Source organism: Protopterus annectens, chromosome 2.part0 (genome assembly GCF_019279795.1).
Source record: "Protopterus annectens isolate FY-2018-M chromosome 2.part0, PAN1.0, whole genome shotgun sequence".
Lineage (NCBI taxonomy): Eukaryota > Metazoa > Chordata > Ceratodontiformes > Protopteridae > Protopterus > Protopterus annectens.
The window spans coordinates 677,278,316-677,305,106 of record NC_056728.1 but is presented as its reverse complement, the minus strand read 5'-3'; positions in this window follow the sequence as shown (position 1 = coordinate 677,305,106).

Sequence of the window (26,791 nt, the reverse complement as noted above, 5' to 3'; positions counted from 1 at the left end):
TCCCAGCATCTTCTTTCCAACATGTACTGCTGATTACATCCACTATACGTTGTCCTGCAGGCTTGCAAAAGGCAGGCTTCTGTCATGGCATTTGTGTAAAGTACTGAGCTCTGTAGTCTGTTTACTTAGATATGTAGGGGTTTATTTCTGACTGCAGTCAACTGGGATGTGCGTGTGTGAGTGAGTGAGTGAGTGTGTGTGTGTGTGTGTGTGTGTGTGTGTGTGTGTGTGTGGGTGTGTGTGTGTGTGTGTGTGTTTCAAAGTAGTGGGACTGTTGTTAATGCTGACATTAGCAGGGAACTCAACTTTGCAAGAGGACAAAATAAAAGACACATTTTTGCATTTATTTGTAGACCATGTGGTCTGTGTTAGCCCCTCCTGTAGTTTGTCATCATCATAGGTGGACACAATGATTGCACCCAGTATGTGAGAATCAGCAAACATGGTAAGCCAAAGGCTGTATACTTTAGCCTGAAATGTCAATAAATAGATTCCAAACAGTAAAGGGCCAAGCACAGATCCCTGTGGTATACCAGTGGTGGCAGCTCTACTGGTAAAGGTTGATTCACCAACTTTCACAGTATATGTTCCATCAATGATCCAATTGGTTACCCATCTAGTGACATAAAGTTTAATCCCCAGTTGGGAGAGTTTCTCAATGACATCTGTATGGGGGAATCGTGTCCAAACTCTAGGGCAGATCAGGATAGGCAGTATGTATTGTCTTACCTTCATCCAGGCCTATCACACAAAATCAATGGGCTGTGACAACATCACAGATCTCCTGTTGCGTGACTCAGCACATATGCTTTGCTGACATGTTTGAGTACACACTTCAACACACCCTCTATATAGAATATGTTCCTATAGAAGGATCTATATTCAACATGAATCCATCTAAGTTAAGGGGGACAGCACCTGATGCATGCATGCATGCATAGATGCATCCTGACTGTCCTCATTTGACCTGTCATCATGGAACGTTTTTTAAATGGACACTAGTAATATCCCAACTGTGTGCAACAGACCTGTGTTAGTTGTTAATGCTGCCTCATGTCTGTTGCATCTAGTTCATATCCTCAAAGAGGTCATCAAGTGCATGATGACAACACTATTATTCTTTTCAATTTGATATTTGGCATCTACATATGTTGAAATGTGTAAAATGACCTATATCTCAATCCATACATCAGAGCTGTCCACTAGGCCCCTTCTGGCCAATTATTTTAGTCACATGCATCACACATGACATAAACATCCTGTGTCCAAAAATCTGTCTGAAGTACTATAGTTTGTGGGCAGTCATTGACTCCAACAGTGATATTAGTATAATACAGACAGTATCAACATACATCAAAGATTGCTGCCACAGCCATGACACTGCAATGACACAAAAACATGCGGGGATTTATTACATCATGAAAACAGACACCCAACCCAAGTATAATGTAGACATCACACTGTGTAATCAGACCAATAGGTATGCAACCTGTGTCCTGGGGTAGATGGTATGTGGAATGTCTACCAACATGTGACGTCAGTGCTGACTACTCCCTTGTATGTAACACAGCTACTGAGTATGTGATGGACATCCACATCACAAGCCATAATACCTCCACAGTTCACAGCCTTCATCAGAATAACTGAGTACAATGCACCCTTCCTCATGTGCCTCAATACACACCTTCCAGTGATGTGTAACTAAAGTGTACCACCTTTGCCACAGTGAGCTGCCACACATCTTATTGGCTATACCAAGGTATTCTTTTTGTGCATAAACGTTACTGCTTGATAATATGGAAACCCCATCAAGTTTTTACACCAGATGCATGTTTGATACCTGTTCCTGTGATGTACATAGTACATACACAGCATTTGTGACAGTGTGGATTGTGTGTGATATATATATATATATATCTATATATATATATATACAAAACATATATATATAAAACATACATATATATGTAACATATATATATATATATATATATATATATATATATATATATATATATATATATGGTTACCTATCAAAACATCTACTCTTCATAACAGCTAAACTGAAAACATCAAGACCATAACATCTAAACTTCAAAACATCTAAAACTCATAAAATCGAATCTCAAAACATTGAAAACTACAAAGCAACTATAAATAACATCCCACACACTGTTTGCAATGTTTATGCAGGGGGGCAAGCCCCCTGCACCCCGCCACCCCCGTAAATTCAATATACCAACTCCAAGGTTGCACTACATGGGGTTAGGAAATTAACTTTTTCCCCCACTGTAGTGTGACACTGGAGTTGGTATATTTAATTTATGGGGGTGGGGGGGTGCCCCCCCTGCATAAAGATAGTAAAAACTCTGTGGGATGTTATTTATAGTTGATTTGTAGTTTTCAATGTTTTGAGATTCAATGTTATGAGTTTTAGATGTTTTGAAGTTTAGATGTTATGGTCTTGATGTTATGAAGAGTAGATGTAATATATATATATATATATATATATATATATATATATATATATATATATATATATATATATATATATATATATATATATATATATATATATATATATATATATATATACACACACACACACACACACACACACACACACACACACACACACCATGCACACCAGTCAACTAGCCTGTATATCATAATGTCAAATACAGGTATATCAGTGTCCCTCCTAACACCTCCAGCAGATGTTACAATGCCAGAGCAGTGTATGTGATTTCCCTCATAGAGTGCAGACATGTCATAATAGTTGAACAAGTGTGCTTGTGCAGAACCATCTTTTATCACTCTAAATCACATATGTTATATCAGTGACATGAGATTACTGGTGGTATTATTCTGATATTGTCCATGATTGTGCATGCTTGTTTTAATGTTGTCCATGAGCTTTTACCTGCACCCCACTTGCTGAAGACCTCTGCTGAGATTACACTCATATTCAGGCAAATCAGTTTGCACGCATCTCCTATTCCTATCAATCTTTACCAGTAGAGCTGTCACCACATTAGGTTTCTTTCTTTCTTTATTTATTTATTTTACATTTGTTGACTGGGCTAGTCTAACTGTATACATGTCCATTTTCAGTAGAGGCCCGGGGAGATAAGCTCCAAACTATGCTAATATAACAGTAGTACAAGAAATGAAAGACACAAAAGAAACATCTAACTAAAACATTAAAATACATTATTGCTGTAGGCTAACATTGTAGAAACAGCATGAAAAGAATCATGGGTACACAGTTTAGCAATACAGTAGTTCTAGAAGCAAATATCTAGGTTAAGGGGATGTCCTTTGACATGGAGAAGAGTAGGAAAAGTAAGATAGATTAAAATTAATTATTAAGTTTGTCCTGAATTATACACTCAAGTAAAACAGATGGTATACATTCAAAGCTGTAAAACAGGTGCCTGGAGCAGGGGTAATTTTCCAATTGTATGTACTACAGGGTAGATTGCAGGCAATAGAAGAGTTGAAAAAAATAGAGCATACAAAGAGGCTTACTAATCTGACTAGGTTTTTGAAAGCGGGTGAAAAACAGTAATGCTGCACAATTATTTTTAATCTGGGTTAACGCATGGGCATAGCCATTGTGTTTTAAGGAGTAGTTTTAGCTGATTTTTGAAGAGTGGTAATGATGAAAGTAATTGTAGATTGCTGGGAAGCCTGTTCCAGATTTTCCCTACAGAATTGAAGAAGAGGGAGTCACCTGCTTTATTATAGGATTTCTGGATGGTTACTAGTAATTTATTTGCTGAGCGAAGGGTAGTAAGATTTCTATAGGGGGAGATTAGGCTATTGAGAATAGGAGTATTATTGGACTGATAAAGTATCTTATGGGTGATAGTAACTTGTTGAAGTATTCGCTGGTTTTGCAGTTCTAGACATCCTAGATGTTTAAGATATAGACAATGGTGGGTTCTAAATGGTGAGTCCATGGCAAATCTGGCAATATTGTTATAGGAGGTTGCCAGTTTATTAAGGTTACTTTTGGAATGATTGGTATAAATAGGTGAGGCGTAGAAGAGGGTAGAGATTAGGTTGGTATGGGCAATGGTGGTTCTGGCTTCAGGGGTTAGGAAAGATTTTATTCTGTAGAGAGAGACAAATTTTCTGTTAACAGTTTTGATAGTCGTGTTAATATGTGAGTCAAAGTTAAGGTGTTGATCAATTGTTATGCCTAATAGTTTGGTGGCTGGGTCTAGTGTAATCATAGTACCATTATTGGCCTTGATAGTGAGATCAATAGGAGAGGACTAGTAAAAAGTGCTAATTTAGTTTTTTTGGCATTTAGTAGGCGGCATCGTTCTAGGAACCATTTTTAACTGAGTTAAATACAGTTTGAGTAATAGCTTGAAGCTCAGCTAATGAGGGGGCAGTACACACTAGTGTACAATTGTCTGCATATTGAATGCAGGTGGTTTGAGGATTATTTAAATGTAGATCGTTAATGAATATTGAGAAGAGGAGAGGTCCCAGGATAGAGCCTTGTGGGACCCCTAGAGTAATAGGAAGATTAGTGGAAAGGTTACTGTCCCAGAGGACAGCTTGATGTCTATTTTCTAAATAGGACTTGAACCATTGTAGTGCCTGTGAGCTGAATGAGAGTGATTTTAGTATGTCTAGAAGTATTTGATGGTTCACCATATGAAAGGCTTTAGAAAGGTCAATAAAGAGTGCAGCAGAGAGCTTATTATTGTTACAATGTTTGTTAATGCAATCAGAGAAGGATAAGAGAGCAGTAGTAGTACTATGGAAATGCCTAAAGCCATGCTGGCAGTCTGATAGTAGGTTATTTTGGAGAAGGTGATCAAGTAGTTGTTGGTGGATGCATTGTTCCATTACTTTGGCTAGAGGAGAGAGTAGGGCTATGAGGCAAAAGTTTGAAAGTTCTGTTGAGTTACCACCCTTATGAAATGGGATTATGTAAGACATTTTCCACAGACATGGGATGGAGCCTTCTGTAATGGTTCTATTAATAAGTATGGAAATAGGGTAGGACAGCACCTTTGCTGCAATTTGCAGATATTCAGCTGGTAGGAGATCAGCTGAGGGGGGTACATGGTTCAAGCTTGGTAAATAGGGTAAAGATGAGGGATGTAGGAACTGGCTTTAAATGAAAGGTAGGGTTTGTGCTAGTCAGGGGGGATGGGAGGGTTGAGCTAACAGGAGGTAAGGAGTTAAGCAAGAGATTGTACAGTTTATGTAAAGAAGGTATTGAGGGCATCAGCAATCTCATTGGGAGAGTTTAAGGAGAGACCTGCAGTGGTTGGAGTCTTGGTGTGGCCTGGGTGTAAAAGTATATTTATAGATGACCAGAAAGTTTGTGGTTTTTGTTGATGTTTGTGCTGGAGTTTAAAGTAGTAGTTCTTTTTATCAAGGAGTATTGATTTTTTAGTGGCATTTTTTAAATGTTTATAGTTCTGGTGGTCGTTTACGTTTTTAGTGTTTCTCCATTTAGATCAGATCTTATTTCTTACAAGGATTTTTTGTCTAGTCTCTTTAGTGAGCCATGGAGCGGCTTTACTTTTAGTTGTTATAGATCTAGTAGGGGCATGGTATTCCAGGATTTGTAGGAATTTGGAGTTAAAATAGGATACTGCTTCCTCAAGGGGAAGCTGTTTTAAGGGAGACCAGTCACAGGCTTGCAGCTCAGCTTGGAAGCTAACTGGATTAAAATATTTTTTGTTCTGAATATTTTTAAAGATGGTTTGGTTGGGAATGATGTTTTTTTGCCTGGTTATATAAGTAAGGAAGTGATTGCTTATATCGTCAGGAAGGGTATCTGCTTTATAAGAGAGGGAATGGCTATTTACTAGGATCCAGTCTAAGGTACTTTTTTTTCTACTAGGCTTATGGATTCTGGTTGAGGTGGTGATAATTTGTGAAAAGCCATAGAGGTTTATATGGAGTGCAGGTTTGGACGAGGTACAGCTATTCCAGTCAATGTTAAAATCACCAAGTACAATGGTTTCTTGTGGGAAGGATGAAGAAAGCCAGCAAAGGATAGTTTCTAGGATGCTGATGTTATTGTCTGGAGGTAGGTAGGAACATATTATATAAATGGACTTGCTAGCATTGATATGAAGCTTAGAGATAAGGATTTCTGCATTACTATCTATTGGTAGTTGTATATCTACTGCGGAAACCTGTAGCCCAGACTTAAACAAAATTGCTACCCCACCACCCTTTTTGGTTGTACGGTCTAATCTTATTATATTATATTATAACCTGGTCGGAAGACTTCATTGTCCTATGTCACTGGTTTAAGCCAAGTTTCTGTTAGACATAGGACATCAAAGGAATGGGTGTCTAGTAGAGCATGGATTTGGCTGATTTTATTATTTAAGCTTTGTATGTTAAAAAGACCTATGAGTAAAGAGTTAGGAGTTTTAGTAGAGGTGAAGGGGGTGGTAGGCTGGGGTTGGTGGGACTTGAGTGGGGTGTTTTTGTATGGCCCTGGGTTGGGATGAATATCACCATGAAGTGCTGTTGAAGAGTAAGTGAGAAGACTATTTTGAGACTTTCTGGCTTGCTGGAAGATAATATGGGCTAACCTATGATACTTTGGGAAGAGGTAGGTTGTGGTAGAGGTGATGTTAACATGGCTATGGGAGCTTGGTTGACTCAGAGGCAATGTTTGTTTTACGGAATGGAGGGATTCCCTATAATTTAGGTGTTCATACAAGGTAAGGACAAAGGATATATATAGAATAGGTATTACAGCAAGTAAGAGAACAGGAATTGTTAGTTTAGGTTGGTGAGATAAGGGCTTTTTTAAGAAAGAAAGATAGAGTGAAAACAGGAAATAGTGATTGTTAATGAGGTAGATTGGAGTCAGAATAAGATATTTGGGTGGGTATTATGAAGAGTGATGAGAGTGTAGGTGTGTAGGTATATGAAGTTTCAGGGGAAATTAGATTGGTAATTGGATAATTAGGGGAAGGGTTGTGGCTTGTGATGTATAAATGTAGGAGCACTGGGGGTGTGTGGGAATTGGGGGTAGGGGATGGGAGTGGAGTGAGTCCACAGGGTGAAGGGAGCGGGTAGAGCCAGAGAGGGAAAAAAGTCAAGGAGAGCAATCAGAAAAGTTTGAAGGTAAGAAGGTAAGTGTGTAGAGTTGAGGTGAAAAGTAAAGAGGGTTTCTGGGAGAGACTTAGGCTATTAGAAGAGTGATGTGTGGGATAAAAATCTACTGGGACACAAATTAGATGGTGAAATAGAATGCAGAAAAGACTAGGAGCTCAAATAAGTGAGAATCACTAAAGAAAAGGTAAAGAAATACAGGTCAGTTAGCTGTTAGTAGAGCACCACCTGATGGCCAGTCACATAATTGCAGCAAGAGAAAAAGGTAACCTAAGGGGGATATGCAGTTGGGGTAGAGGAGGGAGATATCCTAGTTAGGAGGAGGAGGGTATAAGTAGAAAGTAAAGGTTATGTAAGGCTAAAAAGGAGGAGATTTGGCTGCTGGCTAACCTGGCAGGATGCTCTTTTAACCTAGCAGTAGTATTCAACAAACAATAGCACCATTAGAAGACATACTTTCACTGTATTCTTTTCGGGGAAAAGATTCTCAGGGAGCAGGTTGATTTTGTCACTATTCAGGACTCTATTTTGTGGCTTCCAGCAGGGTACATTCAGGTAGGCTAGAGCTGGGACAAGCAGGAACACAAAGCAGGTACATGTAGGAAAGAAAGAAAAAAAGTGATGAGGCTAACAGTTCAGTTAGGGATACAAACAGTGAAATTCTATAGACACAAGCTCAAGAGTCTCCTCAGCGGTGATCCTTTAATCTTAAGATTTCTCACAAAAGAAAAAAAAATACTGCTTGCAGACCTATTAAGGTACTACAGCAGTTCACAACTTGCTTACTAAAGATCAGAGATAATTAGGGCAGTGTCCGACATCAGCTGTACAAGATCTCTACATTCTTTATAAGAACTTACACAGAGAGAAACACTTTTCCATGTAAAACTTGCTACAGATACCTAGGTTTGTTTAGGCTAAAGGAGATTTAATGCCCGAGCATATAGTCAAATCGTGTAAGAGAAAAAAGTACACTCGTAATAACAAAAGCCAGTTTAGCTAGTTGGAAAATAATGGAGTGGCGGCCTGATCAATTGCCTAAGCCCCCCACAACCTGATTAAACGGCCTTGATAAGGAAGAAGAGTCAGCACGCAATCTAAGCGCACCAGATTTTTAAATAGATTAAAACAGTGGAACCCAGCTCGGGACACAATGTATATAGCAAGTGATACAGTCTATTGTAACCTTAAAACCAAAAAAAAAATATTATGTTGGTGTGTAAGCCACATATAGTGTAAGATACACAACAATTATGCAGTCAAAAACCTAGAAAGACACATTCAATAACCAACATAAATTTCTCAAGTTCCGCACTAAGTTAATAATGACAGCTGGATAGCAAAAAAATCAATCATTAAAACCAGAGTACAGTATTCAGAAGGAACCAATTCTAGAATAGTTAATAAATGCAAGAAGGCAGCGTAACAAAAATTGTAAATTCCCTAAGGTTGTATTGTTAGCTCCATGCAAGTGTTTACAGCCAAAAGTGTAGCAAAACCTGTAGAATAACCTACAGGTGTAATGCTATCGCTATGCATGCACTTACAGCAGAAAAAAAGTAATGCGCATTCAGATAATCAATTGCAGAGCACAAATGTCTTAAACAATCCTTGACTATGAACAATATCAATGGAATATAAATGTATAAGTGATTCTTGTTGAGAAAATAATACTATTCAGTACAACAAAATGCCACATTGTTACATCGTATAGCTAAGGGCATTGCAATAGCCTTTAGTTTTACAACGGCTGTGGAATGGCTTTTTTAAAGCTTCACGTGCTCCATGCTAAAGTAACTTATGTGGTTACAGTAGAAATACCATGCATACACAAATATCTTTCCACTACCACAGATAGTAATTTGCAGTGTGTAGCCTTGTCAAGAGATGCAGTTATTTCAATTTAAACAAGTAACAGTTTATTACTTACACTAGGTAGCAAACACCAGAGCCCAGGATGCACAGCAGCCAGGGGATGGGGCAGGAGAATAAAGATGGCGTCCCCTAGTGTAGGGTATATTTATATAAATGGAGAGGAAGTTGGGACAGTACGGGGAGGTAAGTGACGGGGAAAAGGGGAAGGAGAGTAGGAGTAAGAGCAGGTAAAGACCAGGTACTGTGAGATGTACAGCAACAGGTCTAATAGATGGAGGGAAAGATTAGGGTGAGGTGAGGAAAACAGTGAAGGAAGAAATAGATTGGACAGTGGACAAAGAGAGCAGAATTACATTTAAAAATAAGAGTATGAGAAGCTTAAGATCTGGAGGTAAAAGTACTAAAGAAGTACAGGTAGGAGTGATATTGAGATGTAATGTAGCAGGATAGTAGCCAGAGTGGGGGAAAGGTCAAGAAGAACAATCAGTAAAGTGTGAAGGTAAGAAGGTAAGTGTGTAGAGTTGAGGAGGAAAGTAAAGAGGGTTGCAGGGAGAGACTTAGGCTATTAGAAGAGTGGTGTGTGGGATAAGAATCTACTGTGACAAGAATTAGAGGGTTAAATAGAATGCAGAAAAGGCTAGGAGCTCAAATAAGAGATAACCACTAAAGAAATGTAAAGAAATACAGGGCAGTTAACTGTTGGTAGAGCACCAACTGGTGGCCATTCACGTAATTGCAGCAAGAGAAAAAGGTCCCCTAAGGGGAATATGCAGCTGGGGTAGAGGAGGGAGATATCCTAGTTAGGAGTAGGAGGGTATAAGTGGAAAGTAAGGGTTATGTAAGGCTAAAAAGGAGGATATTTGGCTGCTGGCTAACTTGACAGGGATGCCTGTTTAACCTAGCAGTAGTATTCAACAAGCAATAGCACAATTAGAAGACATACTTTCACTGTATTCTTTTCGGGGAAAAGATTCTCAGGGAGCAGGTTGATTTTGTCACTATTCAGGACTCTATTCTTTGGCTTCCAGCAGGTTACATTCAGGCAGGCTAGAGCTGGGACAAGCAAGAACACAAAGCTGGACCCCCAGACAACCACGGCCATGACACTATGAACCCTTTATCTTGCAATCACCATATTCTGGAGCCAAAAGCAAAGGACTGCCCTTCTGAGTCTTATATGTCCATAGGCAACTTAGGTTCTATCTTCGTCGTATTAACAATCAACATCACCAAGTCGGGATTTCGCACTCCCCATACAAATGCATGACTAATACACTAATGATGAAACTATAGTAGTAGTTTAGGTACTTGGATTGGAACTTCACAATATGCACCCTAACCCAATTGTATATAACATCTCTGATAAATGTCCCTTGAATGTTTCATGTAAGGATGCTTATCTCACACAGACATCTTCCCCATTGTTATGTCACCTTGTAAGACAATCACATAATACACATTTTCACTTTGCATCCATACTGTACCATACTGATATGTGATTGGTGCTGTTGCTACAACTGTCTTCAATTGACATGCCCTTATCTGCTGTACATTAGGTTATTTCACTTGTCCTCTTTCATTGTGTTCATTCCTACAATTCATGTGTGTGTCTCTATTCAATTCACACACTTCCCCTGAGTGTTTATTTTACATGGAAGTCTGTGTACCCTTACAGATCATTTATACAACTTTGGTACAGAATGCCAGGAATGGGATTTCACAATACTCTCCACTGTATACACTGTCTTGCACTGTGTTTGGACCATATAATACCTCTCAACTATTCAGATTTTCACAGAATGTCCAGATGTTTGTCTTATATCTTTTGGTCTGTTCCTTATAAAATGTGTGGTTTTCTGCCATATCACTGGGATGATCTCAGGACTGATGTCACTAAATAATTACATACATCTGAGTTTCAAACTTCAGTTCCTTCAGAAAATGTATCTTAATACAAACATTGTTATTCTAGCACATTTCTAAGTTTAAAAGATCAAATATGTAAAATCTGTCCCTATTTTGGTGTCACTGTCCCTGAATATGTTAGTCTTTGTCCAGATTCCTTGTACTAAGAGGCTGAGAGTTATGAGAACTATATGTTAAGCCCTTGTGATCATTATGGCATTCCGCACAAACAAGTTAACCGACTGTGCTCTGATATACACAGGTTTGCTATTTGTGTTGCTTTACATGGTTTCCTGTCTGGCAGCACTGTTGCCTACTAGGCAAATGTGCTTATTTACTTTTAAAGAGAGTGCGCGGCATGAATATGTAATTAGCTCTGCTGCTCAATCTACATCACCATGCACCCAAGTAAACTCTGGGGGGGATTTAATAAAGCTTACATGGACTTTTTTTCCATGTAGGCATCGTGGTACACTGCTTACATGAAAGTAAGCAGGTTTTTGATCCAATAAAAAGAGCTGGGCAGAGTGCATGCACGTGCCAGAATGGAATTATCCATGGTATGCAAATCACATCATAAGCAGGTGAGTTGCATGCAAATGAGGGAGGTAGAGTGATCCAGCAAGCAGACAGGCAGTCCTGCAGACCCTGTGTTGGTGTCTGTAGTGCATTTAGAACATTTCAATGAACAGGATTTTAAACAGCCTAGTGCTCTAGCCCACTAGGCCATATAGATAGACAACAGAGGTTGCAAAAGTGTAGTTTGATGGACAGAAATAGCATAGCAGACACAGATATGTGCAAAATTATCCATTTTGTGTCGAAAACCATATGGGAAATAATTAAAAATAATTTTTTTTTTTAATGATGTATGTATGTTTGTGAGGCATGCCACAGTGCTCAAACATGTTGTTTTAAAAAAATAAAAAATAAAAAAAGAGTGTAAAAAACAAATTTATTAGTATGTGACAGTAATGTGTTATAGGACCCTGTGTGGAGTATCTACAATGGTGGAATGTTGTTGTTGCCAACGAGGCAGGGCCTAAACCATGCAGTTTCCAGGTTGCGTGCACAGATCTCTATGCAAATGAGGTGGGGTTACTGAATAACACAAATGGGTATCCATGTCAGCAGATCCCATCCATGTAGGCACAGAACCATGTTGGTATCCAGAGAAGAGGTAGCTGACATCAAGGGGAGGTGTGTCTGAGGATTGTAAGCTCACTGGAGCTCAGCAGCATGCTGCCCAAACAGGCACCACTGTGCTCAGCAGTGAGGAGTGAACCCTAGCTGCCAAGCTTTGTTTACCTTCAGGGCATGTATTTCAGTGTGTTTGTGTGCCATGCCGCTGGGGTGAGCATGACCTTTCAGAGGGGGTGTGCAGTGACTACTGAGCATTGTTTACCTTTGCAGCTTGTGCCTGTGTGGCATGTTACAGTGCTGAGCAAGGAAGGCTGTCCAAAAATAAAATTGGCCGAGAAAACCATTGGTATATTAATTACTGATGACCCCTATTTCAATTAAACCAGGGCCATTAACAGTCTGTAATGATGCACTTGGTAGATGGAATGCATCACAGGTAACCAATCACACAGGCTGTACCTACAGCAGAGCACTATAAAGGTTGCATACACCCTACAATCTGAATACAGACTTCGGATTTTTAACTAAAGAAATGTTAGGAGCTGCTGCATGTCTGCTGCATCTGTATGTGCTAGATGCTGAGGTCAATGCTGTTGCTTCTGCAGCTGACAATAGGCCTAGACAGAGAAGGAGAAGAGTATTCAGGCCCAGAGTAACCTTCCAGAAGCTACATCAGCTGGAGATCATAGAGCGTTACAGGGTGGACAGGGACATGCTACTAGAACTCAGTGAGCTCTGCCACCCTCAACTCAGACCCAGAGCCAACAGATGGGAACCCATTGGTATGTGTAGCTCTTAGGATGCTAGCTACAGGTACTTTCCAAAGACCAACTTGGGACATGATGGGGGTCTCACAGGCATCAGCATCCAGGGTGCTCCACCAGTTCCTGGATGCTATGCTACCACATGCCAGTGAGCACATTTATTTTCCCCACACCCCTGAAAAGGGGGCCAGCAGTATGCAATACTTCCACCATAGTGCACAAAAACCTGAGGTACTGGGTGCAATAGATTGCACTCACGTACACATCAAGGCACCACCCTGTGAGGAGGATAGAATCGATGTCAAGCACAAGGGGATTCACTTCATCAACTGCCAGGTCATGTGCAATGCACATGGCATTATCATGAATGTCTGTGCTGGCAGCCCTGGCAGTTATCATGACTCCCATATCTGGCATGCATCACAGCTGTACCAGATGTTTGCTAAGGGGTACAGCCCACATGGCAATTTACTGTGTGATGTTGGCTATGAACTGGAACTGTGGATAATGAATCCCATCAGAAATGCACACACACCCAAGGAAGAATGCCATAATGAGACACACACACAAACTAGGAACATCACAGAACATGTGTTTGGGCTGCTGAAGTCATGGTTCTGGTGCCTTGATATATCTGGTGGAGCCCTGTAGTACTCTCCAGCCACAAGTGCACAGATGTTCACAGTATATATCATGCTACACAATATGATTATGCAGAAACACAACAAAGTGAAGAGAAACACAACCCCCCCCCACCAGTGCCTAGGTCCCCACAGCCATATCCACAGGGAGCACTCTGAGGAGGAAACCCTTGAGAAGCTCCCTGTAGGCAGACATATGTGTGCTCAGTATGCCCTGGCCTTGCCACGAGATGATGCATAGCGCACGCACTGACAACTTAGAGCCCTCAGGACTGACACCTTACTCTGACTCGCATACATATAGCAAAAATGCCAACTAGCACACACAACCTGTACCTAACCAAGTATTGGCTGTGTAGCGCATACATCAGACAAAGTCATCCCCAAACTACAGGGATGTCAACTGCTGCATTCACAAGGTAAGTCACTCACCTATACACCACTTGTAAGGGATACTAGAATATGGTAGCATATGTATGGATTTGCTACATGTGTGAAAGGGAATATAGTGGGCTACTGGGCTACTTGGTGAGATCCAGCAGCCACTTGGGACAACCGGTATTCTGTCCAATAGTATGTGCTCCATAATATGCACTAGACCGCATGGCTGGAAAATCCACTATATTATTCAAAGGAGATGGCAAACAGTGGGGTCACAGGACAGTCGCAGAACTGTCTGTCGGCAGAGCATGGGCTGTTTTTCCCCCACCCCCAACACATCTGTGTTCCCATACAACTGCTGTTACAGTACATCTGCAATGATATATCAGCAGACCAGCCAATTCCAGGGCTGTGACATAGAAGCTGGCCACACGTTGTATGTCTCATGTAACACAGGGGTGACAATGTATGTCTGTATGCTTTTGATTGTGTGAGGAATGACACTTCTCTGTCTGGCTGCTGGTGTGGCTCACTGGGCTAGGGACATTAGCATGGGTGATGGTGTTGATGGTTTGCATCTGGCAGCATTCACATCTTTTGAATGTGAGCCACTCATATGGTGGTATTCCCACAGACTGCCATACCCCTCAATCTGTTACTGAAAGAAAGCTGGACAAAGACAGAGACAATGGTAGGACATAAGGCCAAAACTAGAGGCACACATTACACATGCTCTGATGAACCTAGAGAGTGCCTAGTATAACAGCAGGTTGCAACATAACAGAATAGCTGCAGCATGTAATGCCCATCACTTAAATTTGTCAGTAGTTAGTACAATTCAGTGACTGCATTATACAATATTTTACTGGAACACCACAAATGTATGAGGAACAGACCAGACATATGAGATGAAATGCTGGACATTCTGCAAAAACATGTACAGTGAGAGGAATGCAGACTGTCACCCTGTGTGTGCTGTTACATTATGTATCCCAGTCACATATTAAGTACAGCACAAAACCAGGGAATGTTTTGGACAATTTCTGGGAACTGCTATACTGTGCAACAGGTGCAGTAACCAATGTCTGCAGCAAACATAATATTGGACCAGAGTACAGGTAGCTCTGGCCTGGAGTCACTTTGTAAGTACTGATAGTCCCACAGGGCATGCTCCTACACTTAGCTAACTAGAGCAAATGTCTATTGCCTCTTTCTCACAAAGACATGCTATGTGGAAATATAACTGTTCACACAGGCAGCTACGTATACATATCTGTCTGCCCCTATCCCCCTCACACATGGTTAGTGTATCTATCAGTATATATCACATACACATATGATACCAATATATAAATATATATATATATATATATATATATATATATATATATATATATATATATATAGCTATATAAATTACAATGATACATAGACTCTCTACATATATCTAACACATTTACATAATGTACACACACAGCAACATTTACAGTGACATCCCTGTTATACAAATTTGTGTATATGTATATATATATATATATATATATATATATATATATATATATATATATTGATATGTGAGGATGTAAGAATGTCCCCACATACACTTGGAATGCTGAGGTTATCTGCACTTACACATCACAACAGTTGTCAGAAGGAACCAGATCAAGGCCAAAACAGTACATAATCCACTCACCCACAAACCTGGAATGCTGCCTTGTAGCCAGACACAGGTGAGCAGGTGTTGTAATGTACAATGGTTCAATGAATGCCTTGGACAGGGTATATTGTCCCTGGCCACATGGTTGCCTATCTAACTGTAAACAGCCACATATGGCCATACTGGTAACTGTACACACATATCAGACATATTAGCAGGTATTCCACTCCTAGGACACTAGATACAATTGCAGTATCAAGCAATATCCCTCTGAAGGCCACACATGCTGTCTAACACAAGACTAGTTTGCGTACTCCACAAGTACTGTGCCTGCAATCACATATACAACAGACATAACCTGTGGCACATGTGAGAAGTATTTCAAGTTATAGTGTGTAATAGTAGTTAGGTAAGGGTTCTAATCTTACATTAGCCAACTCTATGTGTGTGTAAATATATTCACTTACAGTACTATGGACATGCCCATATTGGCCATCTCCAAGCAATAGTTATGCATTTTATGGCCCTGTGACTAGCTGCTGGCCTCTACATTGCCCTCCTCTACAAGGCCTGCTGCTGTTATCCACCTTAAGAGCCCTTGCAGACAGTCAAATATTAGATAAGCTCCGTGGCACATGTGATAAGTACTTTGAGCTATAGTTTATAATAGTAGATAGGTAGGGGTTCTCATCTTTCATCAACCAACCCAAAGCACTGGAACTTTTTCAGAACAAATTCCAATAATTTGCACCTTGTTTAAATACTCTACTTAATTCATGTAACACAAAACCTACTTTTAATGAAATACAGTAGTAAAATTAAAACATATAAATTGAGTCTGCTTATAAGTTACATACAAAATAAAACACATAGAAATATGCATACTTGTAATTGCAATATTATAACATGAAAGGGCTAAACATTGTGGATGTTTGTTATTTCAATAAATATTTTAGCATGTTTTTTGGCTTCTGGTTCCCTAATCCAAGCTTTGTTTCTTTATATGTGGTTTATGTGGATCTTGGTAGCACCATTGATTCATTATTAACTCTGTATGTGTAAATATATCCCCTTGCAGCATTATAGACATGCCCATATGGGCTATCTCTGTACAGTAGTTATGCATTTTATAGCCCTGAGACTAGCTGCAGGCCCTAAATTGTACTCCTCTTCATAATCATAACTGATGTCTGCTACCTGTCTGACCCAGATACAGGATATCTGCAGATGTGTTAACACTATCACCACAGTTTCTAGATATGTAAGTTCAGAAGACTCAGGTGACATGCAGCAAGGGTAGTAGACCTTATCACAAAGTACGAATGTATGATTATGCTGACTGTCCTCATTGTCCATGATAGACTGTTCTACACATTTGCACCTTGGGAGCCATGCACATATACTGCCATTCCTTGCTTATGTCATATGTCTGCTGTGCTGCCATGCCATCCTGTGCCGCTGTATTGCCACAATGTGTCCATAATTTATCCCCACAGACTGCTGGAACAGAAACATACAAAGATCCGTGACACAACTGTCATTTTGTAACACTACCACCAGCGCAACATCATAAAACAAAGATACACAAAGTGTGATGTGTAGTCATGATACATGCCAGCATACAGTCCCTCTTGTAGCCCACAAGTGGCATGACAAAACAATACTGCACTGCACAAGTACATATCAAGTAATACAGACACCCTATGCATCAGACACATAGCAGCATTACCCTGCATCAATGGCATAGATGGCAGGGATGTGGCACAGGTATCATCACATGCACAGGGTATGGTGTGGGGGTACCAGAGGCCTGGGTTGTGTCAAACAATTGACAGCATGTGTGTGAGTCAGGAAGGGGTGCTGGTTAGATGGGCCATGGATAGATGCCATATGTGTCTGTTGGCAACCTGCATGTGACAGTGGTGTTTGAGTGTGTGTGTGTATACACAGTGAATCTCAGTGCTACCCGTACATATGTGCATGTTGGACAGCTGTGCACCGTACATGCTAGAGTGGTTAGTTCACCTTCTCTGGCCACAAATATGGGAACTGGCTCTGCCAGGAGTAGCACTGGCACCACCATACCCAAGGTCAGATGAGGTGCTAGTACCTGATGGTGACTGCTGTCTGCTGGTGCTGTGTCCCCATGGGACCACCCATAACCATGTGCCCATGGCTTGACACATCATGGTGTAGACAGCACACCTGCCTCTGTAGTACTGGAGGTACTGCCACTACTGGACTGTGAATTTGCATGGCCATGTGGACACTCAGCAGATGGTGTTGCTGACCTACGTCCATATGTCCGATGCCCAACTCCAACCAGATGTTCCGGCACAGACAATGTGCCATCCAAGATAGACACTGTCTCAGCCCACCATCTGTCCACTGCATCAGTGAACTGATCCAGGATATCCCCAATGTGGTGCAGGCAGTCAAGGATGTCAGACTGTGCTGCATCCATAACCCTAAGCATCTGTCTGATGCTGCATTCAGAATGTGCCTGAGCCTCCATGATGGCCCAAAACATGCACAGAGTGACCCATGAAGTGACACCTGCAACAGATGGTGGATAAACAACAGTCCTCAAGTAAGCACCCCTATCAATCCTCCTGTTTGGGACCTTGCCAACTGTCTGGCTATGTACAGTGTCTACACTTACTGATGCCATAGTTGCCACACTTCCCTGCTTAATTTCACCATTCTCTGACTTTCCAGTATCTGTGGCATCTGGGGACTGGGTATGTGTGGGCATCTTGACTGTGTGCAGTAACAATGGGGTCAGAAGAGGGATGTCAACCTCTGGGACAGATTCAACCCCTGCCAACCTCACCTGTGCCTCACTATGGCCACCATCATCATCAGAGTCTGATGAGACACTTGAGTCAGGTTGTGAGGGGGACAGACTCCAACCTCTCCTGTCACCTTTGAAAACCAAGACAAAAGCAGTACATTACTATCTGCACTTTTATGTATGGTAAACCACACAGACTTATACAAATGACGATCCACAACTGCTTTACCAGTCTCACATCTTTTCATCTTTGCTCCTATGCACAACAGACAACCTCATACCAACATACACAGACAAGTCAAGACATTTATAACATGCACTTCAGACACATCCAGTTAATGTTGGCAGTACAATATGTCTGTAAGGTATCCAATGTGAGACTATACATGATAGAACTACGCATAAAACCCAGTACACCTATCTTGAGAATTATATGCCAGTACTAGTGTCACGCCCTCAGTTATGTATCATCTCCCTTTTATGTATTCAGGCTGTGAAGCCGCTCATAACTATAAGTACAAATATGTTGATGGTCATTCAAATACACAGCTGTGATTACCCAGTCTATGAACTGTAGTTAACTGTTCCAAAATGAAACATGCAAATATTCTACTCTGGCTAAACACAACATTTGTACATAGTGCAATATGGCAGCCCTTTACTTTCATAGTGTATATATGATCAGTAAAAAACAGTATCACACTTATCAGGTACAGGACCACAAACTTGGGCAAAACCTGAAGGACCTATGATAAGGTGAGGTAACCTGATGAAGCGCACCTGTGTGTGCGTGAAAGCGCTCGTTCTACAATAAAAAAATTTTTCAGTTTTCATGGTGGTTCCTTGCAGTCTTATCTATCTATAAGGTGAGGCACAGTTATTGTCAGCACCACCAAATGTTGTAGCACTACAAGATAATATGTGCTACTGTGACACTGTCTGTATTGCTGACATTCTGAGTATGTATGCACAACTGAGCATAAACCCCAACTCCCCCAATGCAGATAGACGTGACATCCTTGTACAGGTATGTACAGCCTATCTCAATAACTGATACAGTATTACACTGGTGAGCACAATATGCTCCCCTTCTGTGGACACTGTGGCACCCACCTCTACAATACATGGTATGATGGATGCCTGGGACCTGTCATGTGTTCCTAGGCTCACCAGGAATTCCTTTGTGGCCAAGAGTGGTTGTTCCATCGCAGGCCTTCCACCAATGGTGGCATGATCCCTGGCAACATCAGCTGCCCTTCATAGTGCAGCATTCAGCATGTCTGTGGCCCGGTGTTGGACCTGCTCAAAGGTTCTGTCCTGTTGGCCAATTTGATTGACATACTGCACATGGTCTGCCCACAATGCTGCCTGCTGTTCCCGATTATGCTTCCCCTGGACAACAAGATCTGATGGTGCTCTCTCAGTCCATCTACTATTATGTCATTCTCCACATCTGAGAAGGGGGCATGTCTTCTGTGGTTCATGGTACCTGAAAGACAACAAAAGGAGAACACATTACAGGACCAGATACGTGGACGACCACTATGTACAAATCCATAATGGCCTGCAGTATCCACTATTCCCTCACACGTCATACCCCACAGTCTGCCAAGACACTACATGTGTGGATATCACCAAGATATTAGCAATACTGGGATATGTCCATGTGTGCTGTGACAGATCCTGCTGTTTATTCCTACACCCAGCATTGCAATCTAATGTGGTGTGTTCCCTATGGGCAATCTCCCATTAATATGTCATACGGCCACTTTCAGACAAATAGCAGTGTGCTATTACAACCACTATATGGTGACAGTCCAGCAATAACAGTGTGCCACAATGACAAAAAACAATGTAAACCTGCTGTACTATATGTTCCCTGTAGACATGTTTGCAGAATGTTTGCCTCATAGTTTTGGTCATTTTACCAAAACATTGTGGATTTCTGACAATAGATGGTCCAATCATTGATGGTTGATGTCAGAAAATAAAGACAGTCATCTGAGTTTAAGACATCATACCCTTCAGAACACAGTTATGCTACTGTAATATCTGTTATTCTATTCACTTTCTTAGTTTGTATGAACAATAGTTACAGTGTCCCTAATTTTGGGTCTTTGTTCCTCCATTAGTTATGGCTTTGTTCAGATATCTTGCTGTAACTGGTTTTCAGTTATGTTAGGCATAGCTCTCAACCAGACAGGGAACAATGTAAACAGGATCATAGACTTAGCCAGAGTACACCGGGGACAATCAGGAACACTTTTAAAATGTTAGAACTGTTTATGTGAGACATTGATAGAATAAGAGGAGGTGAAATACTGTACACCATCTGATGTTACAGGAGTATACACCCTTACTTATTGTTGCTGTGTTTTATGTATCATTCACTAGTTTTCCTACAACAGCCAACTGTTGTAGGAGTGAATAAGAGGGACAGAGCTAAGATGCGAGTGGAAATCAGGGACATTTGAGAGGCATGCCTGTAGGTGCAGGACAGCTGAATATCAATGGCATGCCATTACCATAGATCTAAGACAGGCTTACTGCTGTGATCCCTCTTCCCTATACCTCCATCCTCCCATCTGCATCCTGTTATATGGAGAAATCAGTTACATACCTGGATGAGTGCAGTACTCCTTTGTTGAACTTTTCTTCTGGTAATCTTTTGAAAATACACTCTCTGTGTGAGCCAAGTCTCATACAGACTTGTTCCCCTTAACTAGCTGCTTGCCTTTTTAAGGTACTGCTCATAAGCAGGTAAATACCTCTGTACCAGTCTGTGGCTCTGATATGGTAAATGCAGCCAAAACAGATGAATTGCACTATCATTAGCCAATGACATGCCCCCACAGTGCACTATATACGGTCTTCATGTAGACCTGGGCCTCTTTCTTAGCTGTTAAGATGGACATTACTGAAGTGTGGAGACTACAACATTGCAGAGAGTAGGTGCCATAATTTACCCATAGATATTTATGCAGTATAGCCATCATTTCAACTCATATGTGTGGTCAGTGTCTCATGACATTGTGGTCATCTGACAATTCACTGGCAAACATTGTTGGTTGAGGTTAGTAATGGAAGACACACATTTGAGTATTAGACTTCATACCCCTCTGAATATGCATGCTAATGCAATAAATGTTATTGTATCAACCTACTATCAATGTAGGAGAAAACTGTAAAGCATGTCCCAATATCTGGACCTTTGTCCCCCCATTAAATATGGCTGTGTCTGGATTCCTTGTTCTAGGGGGTTGGGAGGTATGGTAGGTCTGTGGTAGCTACCTTTACATACAGATGTGTGTGCAACATGCTGCAGCTGCTGCTGCAGCCTAGAACACATGGGGAAGTGTGAACACTTTGGAGGACAACCAGTTGTACATGTAACTGTGGCAGCTGTGGCAGCCCTCTCATTGTGGCAGAGAAGAGGTAAGGATACCCTTTACAGTCCAATCGAGGCATGTGATTAAGGTACATCTGTTATGCGACAGTGTCAGTAACAGAGTAGTAGGTGACATATAGTCATGTTATAAGGATACGTGCAGTGTGTCCCCACCTGCAGGCCTTTGACTTCCAAAACTGGATAGTAGTTCATTAATTAGCAGTAACCTGTGTGAATAAATATTGCGTGATTCAGTCATTAATTGCTGTCTTCACAATAATGTAATTGAACTGCAACACAAGACTAGATTTGAACCCAGGACTGTGTGTGGAAAAATGTATGCATGCAAGGCATTTAACAGACTAGCTACTGAGTCACTGAGTGCATTTTCAAGGTATATGTGCAGCCATATAGGCTGTGACACACATTGTCTGCATCCATCAGTATGTGCATGGATTTTTATGGCTGTATTTCTGCACCAGAGTCCAAGGTGAACATGTTCTTTGCCACTGATGCCTTAGCACATGTCTTTCTACATGGTGCTGATACAAGGACACATCTACCTGCTAGCACAGGCCTCACTTACATCCATTTTTATGTCTTTGGCTGTCTTGTGGTATATTATTGTATCAGAGTTTAAGGTACACTCCCATTTTTCTCATTAATTTTTAATTTCAGTTTGCACAGTGTGGCATGGCACGCTGCTCATCTGAGACATGCCTAATGACTGTAAGTGGCAATCACTATGTTTTGATAAAAAACACCTGTTTGAATTAAGATCTGCATGGTGTGGTGGGTTAATGCAGTATGATGTAGGTGTGATGGGCTTGGGTTTGAAACATGGCAGAGATGTTTATTTTGTACATGTGCCTAACAATGTTAAAAACACATTTATTCATTAAAGCTCTATTTAGACTCAGTGTGGCGGGCGACTCCTTGCTAAAAATATATAAAGAAAAAGAAAGAGGAGATAGGAAAGTGGTGAAATGGGGACAATCAGGGGTAAAAACATAGTGAAAGGCAGGTAGGTATGTGCAGGAAGGGTCTAGGAAAGAACCATAGCTATCCATTTCTTTCACAGCAACAGCTCTGTACTTTGACAGAATTTTGTAGATGAATTTAAACTCTCAAACCTCAGAGAGAGGGGTGAGGACAACATAACTGCATTGTCAAGCCAATTAGACCAAATTACTTGTGTCCAGTTGACATGTGTCCGAAATGGAGAGTTATGTATGGGGCGATTTTTTTTATGGGGGGGGGGACAGGTGCCCATTTTTTTTTTTTTTTATTACGGTGAGAGAGGAATGTTGGGGAAAGGACTTAGGTATGTGTAGAGAGGTAAGTTGGGTAGGAGAGGATGCATTTGCAGACAGACAAGACAGATAAGACAGCAGGCAGGGATGATGTATGACACATGAGGTAGGTGAATACCTTGGATGGGGAGGGTGTTGTGGAATCCAAGTCACACTTGCCTCCAGATGGCAGCAGCATGACTCATGACCCCACCCATGGGACTGTTGACCCTGTTTCTTCACTGCTCCAAGGGTGGCTGTGCTGGATACTGGGCACCAGGGTGAGGCTTCCCTACCAGATTGGCCAGCATGGCCTCAATCCAGCACAGGCTGTGTTCATAGCTCCAATGAACAATCCTGCACACTATGACTGGCAGTTGATCCTGGGTGACAATGCCCCCACCACCACTGCTCCCAGGGGGAGGCTGGGCCATGTCCTGTGAGGCAGTCCCACCTGATGCCACAGGTGGTGCAGGGTCAGAGGATGGAGCACCACTGGCCTGGGTCCCAGATGTGCCAGGACCTGGTGCCATGGCTGGTTGAGGCAAAGTATGTGGATAAACTGGAACCGGCCTACCCTGACGTGCTGTTCATTGGAGGTATAACAATAAGTATAGATTAGTTGTAAACAAGTCATTATTAGTAATAGCATGGCTGAACACTGGAAAAACCCAATTACATATCAATGCATATTATGTGAAGCACAACAAAAAATAACAAAACAGTCAGTATGTTACAGCATGCCAGTAACAGTTGCAGCATCACACCAACAAAACAGGTAATGTAACAAGATATGTTAATATGCAGACATTACAATACATAACAATAATAAAACACCCAACCTACATTTAGTGTAACAACATATGTTAAGAGTAAACCATAGCCAATGAATAACAATAAGAAATAAATGAAGGTGAGGGGTGGGGAGAGAGAGAAAAACAGTCCATTAGTAAAATTTCTGGTGATTTCTTTGACAACAGTACTACTATCTACTCTACGGGTCTGTACATTGTTTATGTGTACAGTGACTACAAGTCTCCTATAGCTGATGTAGCATGTACATACCTCTCAAGCTATTTGCATGGACACTATGGGCCAATCAGTAACAAATGTGGGCACACAACTACACTTGCACTCAGGTGGACTTATATAACTACCAAGCTGTTCTGTAGGCTGATTTGGTGATACGTTGCAATCGAGGTAATCAATTCCATGGTAATCCTGTGACAGATGGATTATGCATTATTAATTATATAACATGAAATTGTGACATTTGACAGATATGCATGTGTATAATCCAGACACTTAACAGCAGTTATGCCATGGATTACAAGCATGGGAATAGAAACCCATAGCACTAACTGCAGGGGACATATGCATAGAATGTATTACTTGACTGCAGCAACTTTTAACTGTGTACAGCTGTACTGGAATTACTCATTTTATTTCTGACCAAACATTGCTGATGAACACATTCTTGATAACGATTTTAACAGTCTGTGACATCTAAGCACATAATTAGCTACTCATGATATGGGCTACTTCCCCTATTTACCTGTAGTTCTTGTGGAGAGAGAAACTGTGAACATTATATGACTGCTACTGTAATATTTACTGGCACATACCACCGGATTCAAACCCTGGACTGTGTGTTGCAAAATGTATATATATATATATATATATATATATATATATATATATATATATATATATATATATATATATATGTGTATATATATATATATATATATATATATATATATATATGTGTGTGTGTGTGTGTGTGTGTGTATAGCATTTAACAAACAGAGATACTGAGCCACTGCTGATTTCTGACTGACTGATATTTGCCTTGAGCTCACCTGAAACCAAAATATGACCTGGAAGTACTACTGCAGTGTTATATTCAACTGCAGTGACAGTAGAATGCACATGCATGAAATACAAGTGTAACACAGATAGTAGGTAAGCTAGATTTCAGTATCATATCTGTGAAGTCAACAAACAATATCAGCTCATGGGGTGGGCTAACTCACCTGTATACCTTTATCACCTGATATATGTAGAGCAGTATGTAACCAGTATTGGCCTAGAGACAGCCTTGAACAATAGGTTGCCATTACATTTGCATTCTACAGTTATTGCAGTGTTATACTTGACTGTAACTCCTTACCTTACAGCCTCAATGCATACAGAATCCACCAAAAGAAATGCAGTCTTATTTTGTAAAGGTTTCATCTGAAGAAGTCGTATTGTCGATGAAAACGTGTTGTTATTACAGAAATCTTCGTGGCGTTTATAATAAACCTGTGTTTGGAGTCCGAGGAGCCTTATTGTGAGCAGTGGTTCTAACAGGTGGTGGTTGTTTTTCGGGCTGGTTTGCTGTTTTGGGAAGTCTCAATGCATACAGCTCTACTGCAATGGTTGTGACAACAAACTCCAGATGTACACCATTTTCCTTGGTGTTATTGGTATTGTTTCATGTTTTTATTGCACTACAGTTGGCATTACTCATTCATTGCAATGCAGTTTTAATTCCACATTTATTGCACTACAAACTTCATTGCATATGTTTTTATGGCAGTGCAGTTGGCATTACTCCTTTATTGCAATACACCTTTAATTCCACATTTCTTACAATAAAAACTACTGTATATACTGTTAAACTACACTTTTCAGGTAGTCTTTACCTTTACTCAATGTAAACACTGAGACAGTTCTGCTGTTATGACATTCATTTACTGCACACGAGGTTTACATCTAGCTTAACAATTAAAGGTATATACATCAAAAATGTACTTTAGCTTACAGCATCAGGTCTGCAAGAATAGAAGAATCAAAGTCTCTGATACAAAAGAAAAAGTCCCAATCTTTATAGTGTCTTTTCTGCCTGCATCAGCAGTTTAAAGAATTTGCCAGAATAATAAATCTTTCCTTTGAAGCTGGTCTGCTGACAGTTTGTTTTCCATATTTTAAACATTCTGTTCTTGAAGAATAACTCCTTTCATCCTTGGCCTATCTTGTGTATCATGTTGACGAGACACAGCTGCATACAACAGTTCATCTTGACCTGCTTGTAGATAATAATTTTACAAAGCTGCATAGTTTATAAGAGATAAAGTATTTTACTTCTGATTCTTATTAACAATGAATGCCAAGCTATATAGTTTTTGCCAAGTTAGGTAACTGAGTTTAAACTCAGTGCGCTCTACACACTGATATGCAGAACATTTATTTTGCATTTTCAGAAAAATCCACAGAAATCCATTTTAACCTGTTCTTTACTCTCACTATTCCCACTACTTTTTATTTTAAAAAGCGGAAAATGACTGTTTATTTTCAGTTTTTTCTTCAGCTGTACACATTGAAACCTTCTCCAGTTTATCCAGGTTAACCATCATGATTTACTGAACTCTATAAGTTTTTCGCAAATGACAACTTAGGTAGCAATTCCACATAGTTAATATGACTATAGTGCCTAACACTACTAATACAGGATGTATCAACCAATTTAACAGATTTTTTCCTGATTTTGACCAACCAGTAAAGATATCCTGGCAATTGTGAGCAGTGTCTTTTTTGGTCTTTTCAGCCAAACTAAGTAGTTTATCTTTTGCAATTATGCTTAATGCCTCATAATGCAGAATATTTTTATTTCATTTTTCCAAATATTCTGAGAATTTTAGTATTGTTCATTATGTTTTTTAAATTATCCAAGGATACAGATATATTGGGAAACTGGATTAAATCATAATTCCAGTTCTTGGAAATATTTACTTCTATGGGTTCAATAAACACATAGCTCTTATTATTCCATGTAAGGAAACCAACATGTGAT